The following is a 15167-nucleotide window of genomic DNA, read 5'->3' on the forward strand; positions in this document are numbered from 1 at the left end:
GGGTTAATGTTCCCCACAGACTGGAGTCACTCCTCCCCCGTTACCCCAGGGTCTGGGTTAATGTTCCCCACAGAGTGGAGTCACTCCTCCCCCGTTACCCCAGGGTCTGGGTTAATTTTCCCCACAGACTGGAGTCACTCCTCCCCCGTTACCCCAGGATCTGGGTTAATTTTCCCCACAGACTGGAGTCACTCCTCCCCCGTTACCCCAGGGTCTGGGCTAATGTTCCCCACAGACTGGAGTCACTCCTCCCCCGTTACCCCAGGGTCTGGGTTAATGTTCCCCACAGACTGGAGTCACTCCTCCCCCGTTACCCCAGGGTCTGGGTTAATGTTCCACAGACTGGAGTCACTCCTCCCCCATTACCCCAGGGTCTGGGTTAATGTTCCCCACAGGCTGGAGTCACTCCTCCCCCGTAACCCAAGGTCTGGGTTAATGTTCCCCACAGACTGGAGTCACTCCTCCCCCGTTACCCCAGGGTCTGGGTTAATGTTCCACAGACTGGAGTCACTCCTCCCCCGTTACCCCAGGGTCTGGGTTAATGTTCCCCACAGGCTGGAGTCACTTCTCCCCCGTAACCCAGGGTCTGGGTTAATGTTCCCCAGACTGGAGTCACTCCTCCCCCGTTACACCCGGATCTGGGTTAATGTTCCCGACAGACCGGAGTCACTCCTCCCCCGTTACCCCAGGATCTGGGTGTGGTAAACCACTGTTTGTATTCCACTGTGTACATGCCTGTACATGTCTCGGCTGACTCCTCCCACGAGTCCAGGTATAAAGGTGACTGCTCCACAGTCCCTCTGTATTCTGGACCGGTCGACCACTCGAGGCACACCTTCATTCTCTTGTTAATAAAAGCCTGTTAGTTACTCGCTTAATCTCAGTCTTTAGAGTTATTGATAGCGCATCAATTTTATTAACAAAATTTTTATAATGGAGAAGATCCTCACACCAGCATGCCTAGACTTAGACCATCGGGAGTCGGACGCATCCACCAAGTTTACTCACTGGCTGAGGTGCTTTGAAAATTTCCTGATCGCCTCCGCTGCAACGGTCAAATCGGACGAGGACAAACTGGATGTCCTGACCTCCAAAGTGAACCACCGAGTGTACTCGGTCATCCAGGACGCGACCTCGTACGTGGATGCTATCAAGCTCCTCAAGGACCAGTACACGCGCCCAGTGAACGAAGTGTACGCCAGGCACCTTCTGGGGAGTCGTAAACAACAACCTGGGGAATCGACCGAGGAATACCTTCAGGCACTGTCTGTGCTTGGCCGGGCCTGTGGTTGTAAGGATGTAAAGGCCGCCATGTACACAGAAGAACTTATCCGGGACGCTTTTGTAGCGGGCCACAGGTCCAATTACACCCGACAGCGACTGTTGGAGCAGAGTGACCTCGACCTCAACAAGACCTCTGAACTCGCACTATCATTGGACGCAGCCTACCGGGGCATGGATGCCTACTCCTCTGCACCGTGGACGCCGCGGGGAACGACAGCCTGGGACATGGTAGGACCGTCTCATAGCGCTGTGCCACCCCAGCCACATCCCAGCAACGGCCCAACTACCGCAGCAGTGTCCCAAGACCAGACAGCAGTGCCCCAAGGCCAGAAATGCTACTTCTGTGGCCAGGCCAAACACCCCAGAGCGCGCTGCCTGGCGAAAAATGCGATCTGCTCGGGCTGTGGGAAGAAGGGACACTACGCCAGCGTCTGCAGGGCCAAAGCCACCCCGAACCCCAGCAGCGCCACGTGTGGGCCGTGCGGGCCGCCATCTTGGGCCTCCCCAGCCATGTGCGAACCACCGGAACAGCAGCCATTCTGGACGCCTCCAGCCACATGGGGATCATGGACGCCGCCATCTTGGACGACAGCCGGGACACAGCAGGCCCCCAACACCGCCTCATCTGATACCCGCAGCGACACACCGACCCCTACGCTGGCCTCCGTTACGCTGGACCAAGCGAGACCGCACCAGCTGGCCCGGTCCACAATGGACATTAAGGTAAATGGTCACGAAACAATCTGCCTTTTTGACTCTGGGAGCACGGAGAGCTTCATCCACCCCGACACGGTGCGGCGTTGCTCTCTCCCAGTCCTGCCTGCACACCAGCGGATTTCTATGGCCTCCGAGTCCCAGTCGGCAGACATTGGCGGCTACTGCGTGGTGACACTCGTAGTAGACGGGACTGTGTAACTGTGTACGATAATTTTAAACTTCTGGTCCTGCCCCACCTCTGCGCTGCCGTTCTACTGGGGTTAGATTTTCAGTGCCACCTTAAAAGTGTTACGATGGCGTACGGTGGACCCCTCCCCCCACTCACAGTCCGCAGCCAGCAGCTTCCAAATTGCCCGCCGCGCACCAGTGCAACCTCTCCACACTCAGAGTCACCGCCCCCCCCCACTGTTTGCTAACCTCACCCCCGACTGTAAGCCCATCGCCACAAAGAGCAGGCGATACAGTGCCGGGGACAGGGTTTTCATTAAAACCGAAGTGGAGCGGCTCCTGAAGGAAGGGATTATTGAGGGCAGCACCAGCCCCTGGCGAGCCCAGGTTGTGGTCGTTAAGACCGGCGAGAAGCAGCGCCTGGTCATCGACTACAGCCAGACAATAAATCGCTACACCCTGCTGGACGCTTACCCACTCCCCCGCATAGCTGATATGGTCAACCAGACCGCGCAGTACCGCGCCTTCTTGACCATTGACCTGAAATCAGCGTACCACCAGCTCCCTATCCGCCCTGTGGACCGCCAGTATACTGCCTTTGAGGCAAACGGCTGCCTCTATCACCTCCTTAGGGTTCCATTTGGCGTCACCAACGGGGTCTCCGTCTTCCAAAGGGAGATGGACCGGATGGTCGATCAAAATGCGTTGCAGGCCACTTTCCCATATCTGGACAATGTGACCATCTGCGGCCATGACTTGCAGGACCATGACGCAAACCTCGAAAAATTCCTCTGCACCGCCAAACTCCTGAACCTGACGTATAACTAGGAGAAGTGCATATTCCGCACAACCCGCCTCGCCATCCTTGGCTGTGTTGTGGAACACGGAGCCATCGGTCCAGACCCCGACCGGATGCGTCCCCTTATGGAACTCCCACTGCCCCACTGCCTCAAGGCCCTGAAGAGGTGCCTAGGGTTTTTCTCTTATTACGCCCAGTGGGTCCCCTACTATGCGGACAAGGCCCATCCGCTGATCAAGTCCACCTCTTTTCCCGTGACGGCAGAGGTCCGCTTAGCCTTCCACCGTATCAAGGAAGACATTGCCAAAGCCACCATGCATGCAGTGGACGAATCCATCCCCTTCCAGGTGGAAAGCGACGCGTCCGACTTTGCCCTTGCCGCTCCCCTCAATCAGGCGGGGAGACCTGTGGCCTTCTTTTCACGAACCCTCCAGGGCCCGGAGACCAGACACTCCACTGTTGAGAAGGAGGCCCAGGCTATTGTGGAGGCTGTGCGTCATTGGAGGCACTACCTGGCCGGAAAACGATTTACCCTGCTCACTGACCAGCGTTCAGTTGCTTTTATGTTTAACAACAAGCAGAGGGGCAAAATCAAAAACGACAAGATCTTGAGGTGGAGAATCGAACTTTCCACCTACAATTACGAGATCTTGTACCGGCCCGGGAAGCTCAATGAACCCCCGGATGCTCTATCGCGTGGCACCTGTGCCAGCGCGCAGATCGATAGACTGCGGGCCCTCCACAATGACCTCTGCCACCCGGGGGTCACCAGGTTCTTCCACTTCATCAAGGCCCGCAACCTGCCTTACTCCATTGAGGAGGTCAGGACCATGACCAGGAACTGCCAAGTCTGCGCTGAGTGCAAACCGCACTTTTATAGACCAGACAGGGCTCACCTGATAAAAGCCACTCGCCCCTTCGAGCGCCTGAGCGTTGATTTTAAAGGGCCTCTCCCCTCCTCCGACCGCAATGTGTACTTCCTCAACATTATTGATGAGTACTCCCGTTTCCCGTTCGCCATCCCCTGCCCAGACATGACCAGTGCCACGGTCATTAAATGTCTGAACGACCTCTTCACCCTGTTCGGTTTCCCCAGCTAAAGCCATAGCGACCGGGGCTCATCGTTTATGAGCGACGAACTCCATCAGTACCTGCTCGCTAGGGGTATTGCCACAAGCAGGACCACCAGTTACAACCCCCGGGGGAATGGACAGGTGGAAAGAGAGAATGCGACAGTTTGGAAGGCCGGCCTGCTAGCCTTAAAGTCTAGGGGCCTTCCGACCTCCCGCTGGCAGGATGTGCTCCCCGATGCGCTCCACTCCCCCGATCGGTCACTGCTCTGCACGGCCACTAACACCACCCCTCATGAGAAAATGTTTGTCTTCCCAAGGAAGTCCACATCGGGGACATCGCTACCACCATGGCTGACGTCCCCAGGGCCGGTCCTACTGAGAAGACACGTGAGGACCCATAAAACGGACCCCTGGTCGAGAGGGTCGACCTCCTCCATGCCAACCCCCAGTATGCTTACATTGCGTACCTGGACGGGCGGGAGGACACAGTCTCCATACGAGACCTCGCACCCTCGGGGGCCGCAGTAACCCACTACCCACTACCACCCCCCCCGCGATCCGATATCCAGCCCCAGCAGACGGCAGGCCTGGGCCCCGCGACCCGCTCGACACCTACGAGGACTACACACCAGTGCCCCAGCCTACGCGGGACTCGACGCCGGAAGCTTCACTACCCCTGCCGTCGCCACGTCGATCACAGCGGCAGACAAGACCTCCGGAGAGACTCCAATACACTAACTTTTAATACACTTCACCCCGCCGGACTCAATTTTAAACAAGGGGTGAATGTGGTAAACCACTGTTTGTATTCCACTGTGTACATGCCTGTACATGTCTCGGCTGACTCCTCCCACGAGTCCAGGTATAAAGGTGACTGCTCCACAGTCCCTCTGTATTCTGGACCGGTCGACCACTCTAGGCACACCTTCATTCTCTTGTTAATAAAAGCCTGTTGGTTACTCGCTTAATCTCAGTCTTTTGAGTTATTGATAGCGCATCACTGGGTTAATGTTCCCCACAGACTGGAGTCACTCCTCCCCCGTTACCCCAGGGTCTGGGTTAATGTTCCCCAGACTGGAGTCACTCCTCCCCCGTTACCCCAGGGTCTGGGTTAATGTTCCCCAGACTGGAGTCACTCCTCCCCCATTACCCCAGGGTCTGGGTTAATGTTCCCCAGACTGGAGTCACTCCTCCCCCGTTACCCCAGGGTCTGGGTTAATGTTCCCCACAGACTGGAGTCACTCCTCCCCCGTTACCCCAGGATCTGGGTTAATGTTCCCCAGACTGGAGTCACTCCTCCCCCGTTACCCCAGGATCTGGGTTAATGTTCCCCAGACTGGAGTCACTCCTCCCCCGTTACCCCAGGATCTGGGTTAATGTTCCCCACAGACTGGAGTCACTCCTCCCCTGTTACCCCAGGATCAGGGTTAATGTTCCCCACAGACTGGAGTCACTCCTCCCCGGTTACCCCAGGATCTGGGTTAATGTTCCCCAGACTGGAGTCACTCCTCCCCCGTTACCCCAGGGCCTGGGTTAATGTTCCCCACAGACTGGAGTCACTCCTCCCCCGTTACCCCAGGGTCTGCGTTAATGTTCCCCACAGACTGGAGTCACTCCTCCCCCGTTACCCCAGGGTCTGGGTTAATGTTCCCCACAGACTGGAGTCACTCCTCCGTTAACCCTGGATGATAAGAATTAACCAGACGGACCATCTGGCATCAACCTTGGCACCGGCTTCGGACATGACAATGACACACCCAGCCCAGTCGACCCTGCAAAGTTCTCCTCACTCATATCTGGGGACTTTGCCAAAATTGGGAGCGCTGTCCCACAGACTAGTCAAGCAACAGCCTGACATAGTCATTCTCACAGAATCATACCTTTCAGCCAATGTCCCAGACTCCTCCATCACCATCCCTGGGTGGATAAAGGGGAACCAGTGGACGTAGTGTATTTAGACTTCCAAAAGGCATTTGACAAGGTGCCACACAAAAGATTATTGCTCAAGATAAAAAATCATGGGATTGGGTGTAATATTCTGGCGTGGGTGGAGGATTGGCTCTCTAACAGAAAGCAGAGAGTTGGGATAAATGGTTCATTCTCAGATTGGCAACCAGTAACTAGTGGTGTTCCGCAGGGGTCAGTGCTGGGTCCGCAACTCTTTACAATCTATATTAACGATTTGGAGGAGGGGACCAAGTGTAACATATCAAAGTTTGCAGATGATACAAAGATGGGACGGAAAGTAGTGAGTGAGGAGGACATAAAAAACCTGCAAAGGGACATAGACAGGCTAAGTAAGTGGGCAGAGATTTGGCAGATGGAATACAATACTGGAAAGTGTGAGGTTATGCACTTTGGCAGGAAAAATCATAGAGCAAGTTATTATCTTAATGGCAAGAAACTGGAAAGTACTGTAGTACAAAGGGATCTGGGGGTCCTGGTGCACGAAACTCAAAAAGTTAGTATGCAGGTGCAGCAAGTGATTAAGAAGGCCAATGGAATGTTGGCTTTTATTGCTAGGGGGTTGGAACATAAAAACAGGGAGGTATTGCTGCAGTTGTACAAGGTATTGGTGAGACCGCACCTGGAATACTGCATACAGTTTTGGTGTCCATACTTAAGAAAGGACATACTTGCTCTTGAGTCAGTACAAAGAAGGTTCACTCAGTTAATCCCGGGGATGAGGGGGTGGTCATATGAGGAGAGGTTGAGTAGATTGGGACTCTACTCATTGGAGTTCAGAACAATGAGAGGCGGTCTTATTGAAACATATAAGATTGTGAAGGGGCTTGATCGGGTGGATGCGGTGAGGATGTTCCCAATGATGGGTGAAACTAGAACTAGGGGGCATAATCTTAAAATAAGGGGCTGCTCATTCAAAACTGAGATGAGGAGAAACTTCTTCACTCAGAGGGTGGTAGGTTTGTGGAATTTGCTGCCCCAGAAAGCTGTGGACATACCTCATTAAATAAATTTAAAACAGAAATAGATAGTTTCCTAGAAGTAAAGGGAATTAAGGGTTACGGGGAGCGGGCAGGAAATTGGACATGAGTCTAGGTTCGGAATGGTCATGGCCCTGTGGGTAGTGGAGTGGGCCCAGGGGCCGTGTAGCCTTGTTCTGCTCCTACTGTGTTCTAATTCTGTGTTAGATTTCAGGAGATGGTTTTATTCCTGTTCCTGGCTGGGGTGGAGATCGCCTTTACAGAAGGTAAGTACTGTAGAAAATATAGGGACAGAGTGACCTCCTGGAAGAATTTCGATTGCCTAGATGGGTCGGAGAGGAATTTCCCAGATTTTTTTCTCCCAAATTGGCCATTGGGTCTTTATCTGGTTTTTCGCCTCTCCCGGGAGATCACATGGGCTCGGGTGGATGCAGAGTGATAGAAGATTTGAGGTTAGGGTCAGATCAGCCATGATCTTATTGAATGGTGGAGCAGGCTCGAGGGGCCGATTGGCCTGCTCCTGCTCCTATTTCTTATGTTCTTATCCTGTCCCACTGGCAGGACAGACCCACCAGGGGTGGCGGCACAGTGGTATACAGCCGGGAAGGAGTGGCCCTGGGAATCTTCAACATTGACTCTGGGCCCCGTGAAGTCTCATGGCTTCAGGTCAAGCACAGGCAAGGAAACCTCCTGCTGATTACCACCTACTGCCCTCCCTCAGCTGATGAATCAGTACTCCTCCATGTTGAACACCACTTGGAAGAAGCATTGAGGGTAGCAAGGGCACTGAATGTACTCTGGGTAGGGGACTTCAATGTCCATCACCAACAGTGACTCGGTAGCACCACTGCTGACCGAGCAGGTCGTGTTTTGAAGGACATAACTGCCAGTCTGGGCCTGCGACAGATGGTGAGAGAACCAACACGAGGGAAAAACCTACTTGACCTCGTCCTCACCAATCTACCTGTCGCAGATGCATCCTGTCCATGACAGTATTGGTACCAGTGACCATTGCACAGTCATTGTGGCGATGAAGTCCCATCTTCACACTGAGGACACCCTCCATCGTGTTGTGTGGCACTAGCACCATGCTAAATGGGATAGATTCAGAATAGGTCTAGCAGCTCAAAACTGGGCATCCATGAGGCACTGTGGGCCATCAGCAGCAGCAGAATTGTATTCCACCACAATCTGTAACCTCATGGCCCGGCATATCTCTCACTCTACCATTACCATCAAGCCAGGGAACCAACCCTGGTTCAATAAGGAGTGTAGAAGAACATGCCAGGAGCAGCACCAGGCGTACCTAAAAATGAGTTGCCAACCTGGGGAAGCTGCAACACAGGACTTTTTTTTATTCGTTCATGGGATGTGGGCATCATTGACAAGGCCAGCATTTATTGCCCATCCCTTATTGCCCTTGAGAAGGTGGTGGTGAGCCGCCTTCTTGAACCGCTGCAGTCCGTGTGGTGAACATATTATTGTTTTTCATAGCAGTTGTGTACAACTGAGTGACTTGCTAGGCCATTTCAGAGGGCAGTCAACCACATTGCTGTGGGTCTGGAGTCACATATAGGCCAGACCGGGTAAGGATGGAAGATTTCCTTCCCTAAAGGACATTAGTGAACCAGATGGGTTTTTACGACAATCCGATAGTTTCATGGTCACCATTACTGATACTAGCTTTTTATTCCAGATTTATTTAATTCACTGAATTTAAATTCCCCAGCTGCCGTGGTGGGATTTGAATGCTCGTCTCTGGATTACTAGTCCAGTAACATAACCACTATGTTACATGCATGCTAAACATAAGAACATAAGAAATAGGAGCAGGAGTTGGCCATTCGGCCCCTTGAGCCTGCTCCGCCATTCAATAAGATCATGGCTGATCTTCGACCTCATCTCCACTTTCCTGATCTATCCCCATATCCCTTGATTCCCTTAATATCCAAAAATCTATCGATCTCTGTCTTGAATATACTCAACGACTGAGCCTCCACAGCCCTCTGGGGTAGAGAATTCCAAAGATTCACCGCCCTCTGAGTGAAGAAATTCCTCCTCATCTCAGTCCTAAATGGCCGACCCCTTATTCTGAGACTGTGACCCCTGGTTCTAAACTCCCCAGCCAGGGGAAACATCCTCCCTGCATCTACCCTGTCAAGCCCTGTAAGAATTTTGTATGTTTCAATGAGATCGCCTCATTCCTCTAAACTCTAGAGAATATAGGCCTAGTCTACTCAATCTCTCCTCATAGGACAATCCCCCCATCCCAGGAACCAGTCTGGTGAACCTTCGTTGCACTCCCTCTATGGCAAGTATATCCTTCCTTAGGTAAGGAGACCTAAACTGTCCACAATACTCCAGGTGTGGTCTCACCAGGGCCCTATATAATTGCAGTAAGGCGTCTTTACTCTTATACTCAAATCCTCTTGTAATAAAGGCCAACATACCATTTGCTTTCCTAATTGCTGTACCTGCATGTTAACTTTCAGTGATTCGTGTACAAGGACACCCAGGTCCCTCTGAACACCAACATTTCCCAATCTCTCACCATTTAAAAAATACTCTGCTTTTCTAGTTTTCCTACGAAGTGGATAAATTCACATTTCTCCACTGTGATGAAATATGTCATTCATCAGACTCTGTATTTAACTACACATATTGTATTGCCTGCTCCGGTGTTTTACCTTGTATTGTATATAGTGCACCGCCCCCTTTCTCCCCATTGGATGTGTCGGCTCCGCCCATACCTGGCCCTACTTAAGACAAGCCCAGGCTTGTCTTGCAGCAGAACAGCAGAATGCTAGGTGAAGCTAGGTGAAGACACAGGCATCTTTCTTTGCTAATAAAAGCCTTGTTTTATTCAGTTAACTTTGAGTCTTGAAGTTATTGAGGCGGATCAATTTTATTAGCAAACTTTTAACGATGGATCAACTTTTGAAACCGGAACGCTTGGATTTGGACCCGCATGCTTCGGATGCATCGGCACGGTTTGGACACTGGTTCCAGTGCTTGGAATTTTTTATGGCCAACTCCGAAGCCATCACAGCCTCTAAAGCCACCGGAGATGTGAAACTCGGGATCCTGCAGAATCGGGTAAGCCACCGGGTTTTTCCACTCATCCAAGACGCCGCCACCTACCTGGATGCCTGCAACATTCTAAAGGCCCACTATCAGCGGCCTACCAACGAGGTGTACGCCAGGCACCTGCTTGCTACCTGCACACAGCGACCTGGAGAGTCGCTAGAGGACTTTCTAGTCACCCTAAAAGTGCTTGGCAAAGACTGCAAATGCAAAGACGTGAAAGCCATGGTATACACAGACGAGCTTATTCGGGATGCTTTTATCGCAGGCCTTAGCTCTAATTACATCCGGCAGAGACTGCTAGAGAAAACGGGCCTAGATCTGACACAGGCTGTGGACACAGCGCGATCATTGGATGTGGCTCAGAAGAACTCTGACTCCTACTCGGCAGGCCGCGCGGCCCACGCCGCCTCGTACGCAGCAAGGGCGCCGCCTTCCCCGCCCGGTAGCCCAACACCGTCGGGGCCCTGCTCTCCCCCCAGAAGCCCTACGACCGCCGCGACGCATCGGGGCCCCAAATGCTACTTCTGCGGGCAGCCGAAGCACACCAGGAACCTGTGCCCGGCGAAAGGCACCACCTGCTGTAAGTGCGGTAAGAAGGGGCACTTTGGGAAGGTGTGCAGAGGGAACCCCGCAGGCAAAACCGCCACCGCCGCGTGCGAGCCGTGGGAGTGGCCATCTTGGACGCCATCTTGTCCGACCTCGTGGGGTCCGCCATCTCGCGAGCAGACATCGTGGACGCCATCTTACCCGGCCTCGTGGGGCCCACCATCTTGTCCCAATCAGGGCCCTACAGTGGCGTCGATCACAGTGGACCAGTCCAGACTGCACCCACTATCCAAATCGATGGTGGACATCGAGGTAAACGGGTGCAAGGTTAAATGTTTAATTGACAGCGGGAGCACGGAGAGCTTCATTCACCCTGATCTGGTACAACGACTCTCTCTAACTATAGTCCCTACTCAGGGCACGATCTCTATGGCCGACAAAACCCAGATATCGACTATTGCGGGTTACTGCGCGGTACGATTGTCCGTTAAAGGCACTGTATATAATAATTTTAAACTGTTAATTATGAAGGATTTATGTGTGAGCGTGATCTTGGGCCTGGATTTTCAATGCCACCACCAAAGCATCACGCTCAATTTCGGTGGGACCCAGCCGCCCCTCACAGTGTGCGGTCTGGCTACCCTGAAGGTAAAGCCGCCTTCACTATTCGCGAACCTTACCCCTAACTGCCGGCCAATAGCGACCAAAAGCAGGAGGTACAGCTGGGAGGACAGGCGGTTTATCGCGACCAAGGTAGACAGGCTCCTGAAGGAGCGCATTATTGAACGCAGCAACAGCCCGTGGCGCGCCCAAGTGGTGGTGGTGAGGGGTAGCGAGAAGAAGCGGATGGTGATTGACTATAGTCAAACAGTCAACATCTATACCCAACTAGACGCCTACCCGCTACCCCACATATCCGAGATGGTGAACCAAATCGCCCAATACCGGGTGTTCTCCACCATCGACCTCAAGTCAGTGTACCACCAGCTCCCTATCAGACCAGAGGACCGTTCGTACACCGCCTTCGAGGCAAACGGACACCTCTACCAGTTCCTCAGAGTCCCCTTTGGGGTGACGAATGGGGTCTCGGTCTTTCAGAGGGAGATGGACCACATGGTCGATGACCACCACTTGCAGGCAACCTTCCCCGATCTCGACAACGTCACCATCTGCGGCCACAATCAACAGGACCACGACTTTCTGAAAACCGCACAAAAACTCAACCTCACCTACAACGAGGACAAGTGCGTTTTCAACACCACGCGCCTCTGCATACTAGGCAGCGTGATGGAGAATGGGGAAATCGGACCAGACCCCGACCGATTGCGCCCCCTACGGGAGCTGCCCCTGCCCAACATTCCCAAAGCCCTGAAAAGGTGCCTGGGGTTATTCTCGTATTATGCCCAATGGGTCCCCAACTACTCCGATAAAGCCCGCCCCCTCTTGAAAGCATCCTCTTTCCCGCTCTCTGCTGAGGCCCATGCTGCCTTCAAAAGCATTAAGCAGGATATTGAGCGGGCCACGCTACAGGCAGTGGACGAGAACACTCCCTTTCAAGTGGAAAGTGATGCGTCTGACTTTGCCTTGGCGGCCACCCTCAACCAGGCGGGGCGGCCCGTAGCTTTCTTCTCGCAGACCCTCCAGGGGCCCGAGATCAGACACTCCTCCGTGGAAAAGGAGGCCCAAGCCATCGTGGAGGCAGTACGCCACTGGCGGCACTACCTAGCCGGCAAACACTTCACCCTACTTACCGACCAGCGGTCGGTAGCGTTTATGTTCAATAATAAACAGAGGGGGAAGATTAAAAATGATAAGATTCTTAGGTGGCGGATCGAGCTCTCCACCTTCGAGTACGACATCATATACCGGCCGGGGGCCCTTAACGAATCCCCCGACGCCCTCTCACGAGGGATGTGTGCCAACCACCGGGGATCGGCTACAGACCCTCCACAACGACCTCTGCCACCCAGGGGTCACACGGCTGTTCCACTTCATAAAGTCCCGCAACTTACCCTACTTGATTGAGGAAGTTCGGTCCCTGACCAGGAACTGCTGCACTTGCGCTGAGTGCAAGCCTCGGTTCTACCGCCCTGATAGAGCCCACCTAATCAAAGCTACACGGCCCTTTAAGCGGCTTAGCTTAGATTTCAAGGGCCCCCTCCCGTCCGTCGACCGCAATGTCTACTTCCTGAACATTGTGGATGAATACTCCCGTTTCCCATTCGCCTTCCCCTGCCCAGACATGACCAGCGCCACGGTCATTAAATGCCTCAACAGCCTGTTCTGCCTGTTGGGTATGCCAAGCTATATCCACACGGATAGGGGGGCGTCCTTCATGAGTGAAGAGCTACGCCAGTACATGCTGTCCAAGGGGATTGCCACGAGCCGTACCACCAGCTACAACCCCCGGGGTAACGGCCAGGTGGAGCGAGAGAACGGGACAGTATGGAGGGCAGTCACCCTAACTCTAAGGACCAAGGGCCTCCCTATCTCCCGCTGGCAGGAAGTCCTCCCAGATGTGCTCCACTCAATACGGTCACTATTGTGTACCGCCACTAATGCCACGCCTCATGAGCTAATGTTTGTGTTTCCCCGGAAATCCACCTCAGGCGTATCCATACCGTCATGGCTCTCCACCCCAGGTCCGGTACTTTTGCGGAAGCATGTGAGGGACCACAAGACGGACTCCCTCGTGGAGCCAGTGCACCTGCTCCACGCCAACCCACAATATGCGTATGTCCGGCACGCCGACGGACGGGAGGACACTGTGTCCATAAAAGACCTCGCCCCAGCCGGTAACAACAGCAACAACGACAACGACTACAACAACAACAGCAACAACGACAACAACCACAACAACTACTACCCACCCACTCCACCCACTATTCTTTCATCACCCCCGGAAGAACACCAGCCAACGGTACCCCCACCACCTACTCCTTCAACAACCCCGGTGGCGCCCCCGGCAGAGACCCAGGAGACCACCCGGGACACCCAGCCGGCACCCGCGGCACCGCAACCGTTACGTCGGTCACAGAGGACTATCACACCCCCGGACAGACTAAATCTGTAGAAGGGGTGAATGTGATAAAGTATGTCATTCATCAGACTGTATTTAACTACATATATTGTATTGCCTGCTCCGGTGTTTTACCTTGTATTGTATATAGTGCACCGCCCCCTTTCTCCCCATTGGATGTGTCGGCTCCGCCCATACCTGGCCCTACTTAAGACAAGCCCAGGCTTGTCTTGCAGCAGAACAGCAGAACGCTAGGTGAAGCTAGGTGAAGACACAGGCATCTTTCTTTGCTAATAAAAGCCTTGTTTTATTCAGTTAACTTTGAGTCTTGAAGTTATTGAGGCGCATCATCCACATTATATTCCATTTGCCATGTTCTTGCCCACTCACTTAGCCTGTCTATATCCCCTTGAAGCCTCCTTGCATCCTCCTCACAACTTACATTCCCACCCAGCTTTGTATCATCAGCAAACTTGGATATATTACATTTGGTCCCCTCTCCAAATCATTGATGTAGATTGTGAATAGCTGAGGCCCAACACTGATCCTTGTGGTACCCCACTAGTTACAGCCTGCCAACCCGAAAATGACCCGTTAATTCCTACTCCCGGTTTTCATGTCCGTTAACCAATCCTCAATCCATGCTAGTATATTACCCTCAATCCCAAGAGCCCTAATTTTGTTTAATAGGCTCTTGCGTGGCACCTTATCGAATGACTTCTGAAAGGCATTCGATAAGGTTCCACACAAGGGGTTATTCAACAGCGGAAGTAGCATGCTATGGACAGAGCTAAGCGATCCCACAATCAACGGATCAGATCAAAGTCCTGCCACATCCAGTCATAAATGATGGTGAACAATGAAACAACTAACGGGAGGAGGAGGCTCCATGAATATCCTCATCCTCAATGATGGTGGAGCCCAGCACGCGAGTGCAAAAGACAAAGCTGAAGCATTTGCAACCATCTTCAGTCAGAAGTGCCGAGTGGATGATCCATATCGGCCTCCTCCTGAGGTTCCCACCAACACAGAAGCCAGTCTTCAGCCAATTCGATTCACTCCACGTGATATCAAGAAACTGCTGCGCGCACTGGATACAGCAAAGGCTGTGGGCCCCGACAACATCCCGGCTGTCGTGCTGAAGACTTGTGCACCAGAACTAGCCGCGCCTCTAGCCAAGCTGTTCCAGTACAGCTATAACACTGGCATCTACCCGACAATGTGGAAAACTGCCCAGGTAGGTCCTGGCCACAAAAAGCAGGACAAATCCAATCCGACCAATTGCCGCCCCATCAATCTACTCCCAATCATTAGCAAAGTGATGGACGGTGTCGTCGACAGTGTTATCAAGCGGCACTTACTCACCAATAACCTGCTCACTGATGCCCAGTTTGGGTTCCGCCAAGATCACTCAGCTCCCGACCTCATTACAGCCTTGCTCCAAACATGGACAAAAGAGCTGAACTCAAGAGGTGAGGTGAGAGTGACTGCCCTTGACATCATTGCAGCATTTGACCGAGTGCAGTATC

The sequence above is a fragment of the Somniosus microcephalus genome, chromosome 7 (genome assembly GCF_052327205.1).
Source record: "Somniosus microcephalus isolate GS21.2 chromosome 7, FLI_Smic_1.0, whole genome shotgun sequence".
In the NCBI taxonomy this organism is placed as follows: Eukaryota; Metazoa; Chordata; class Chondrichthyes; order Squaliformes; family Somniosidae; genus Somniosus; species Somniosus microcephalus.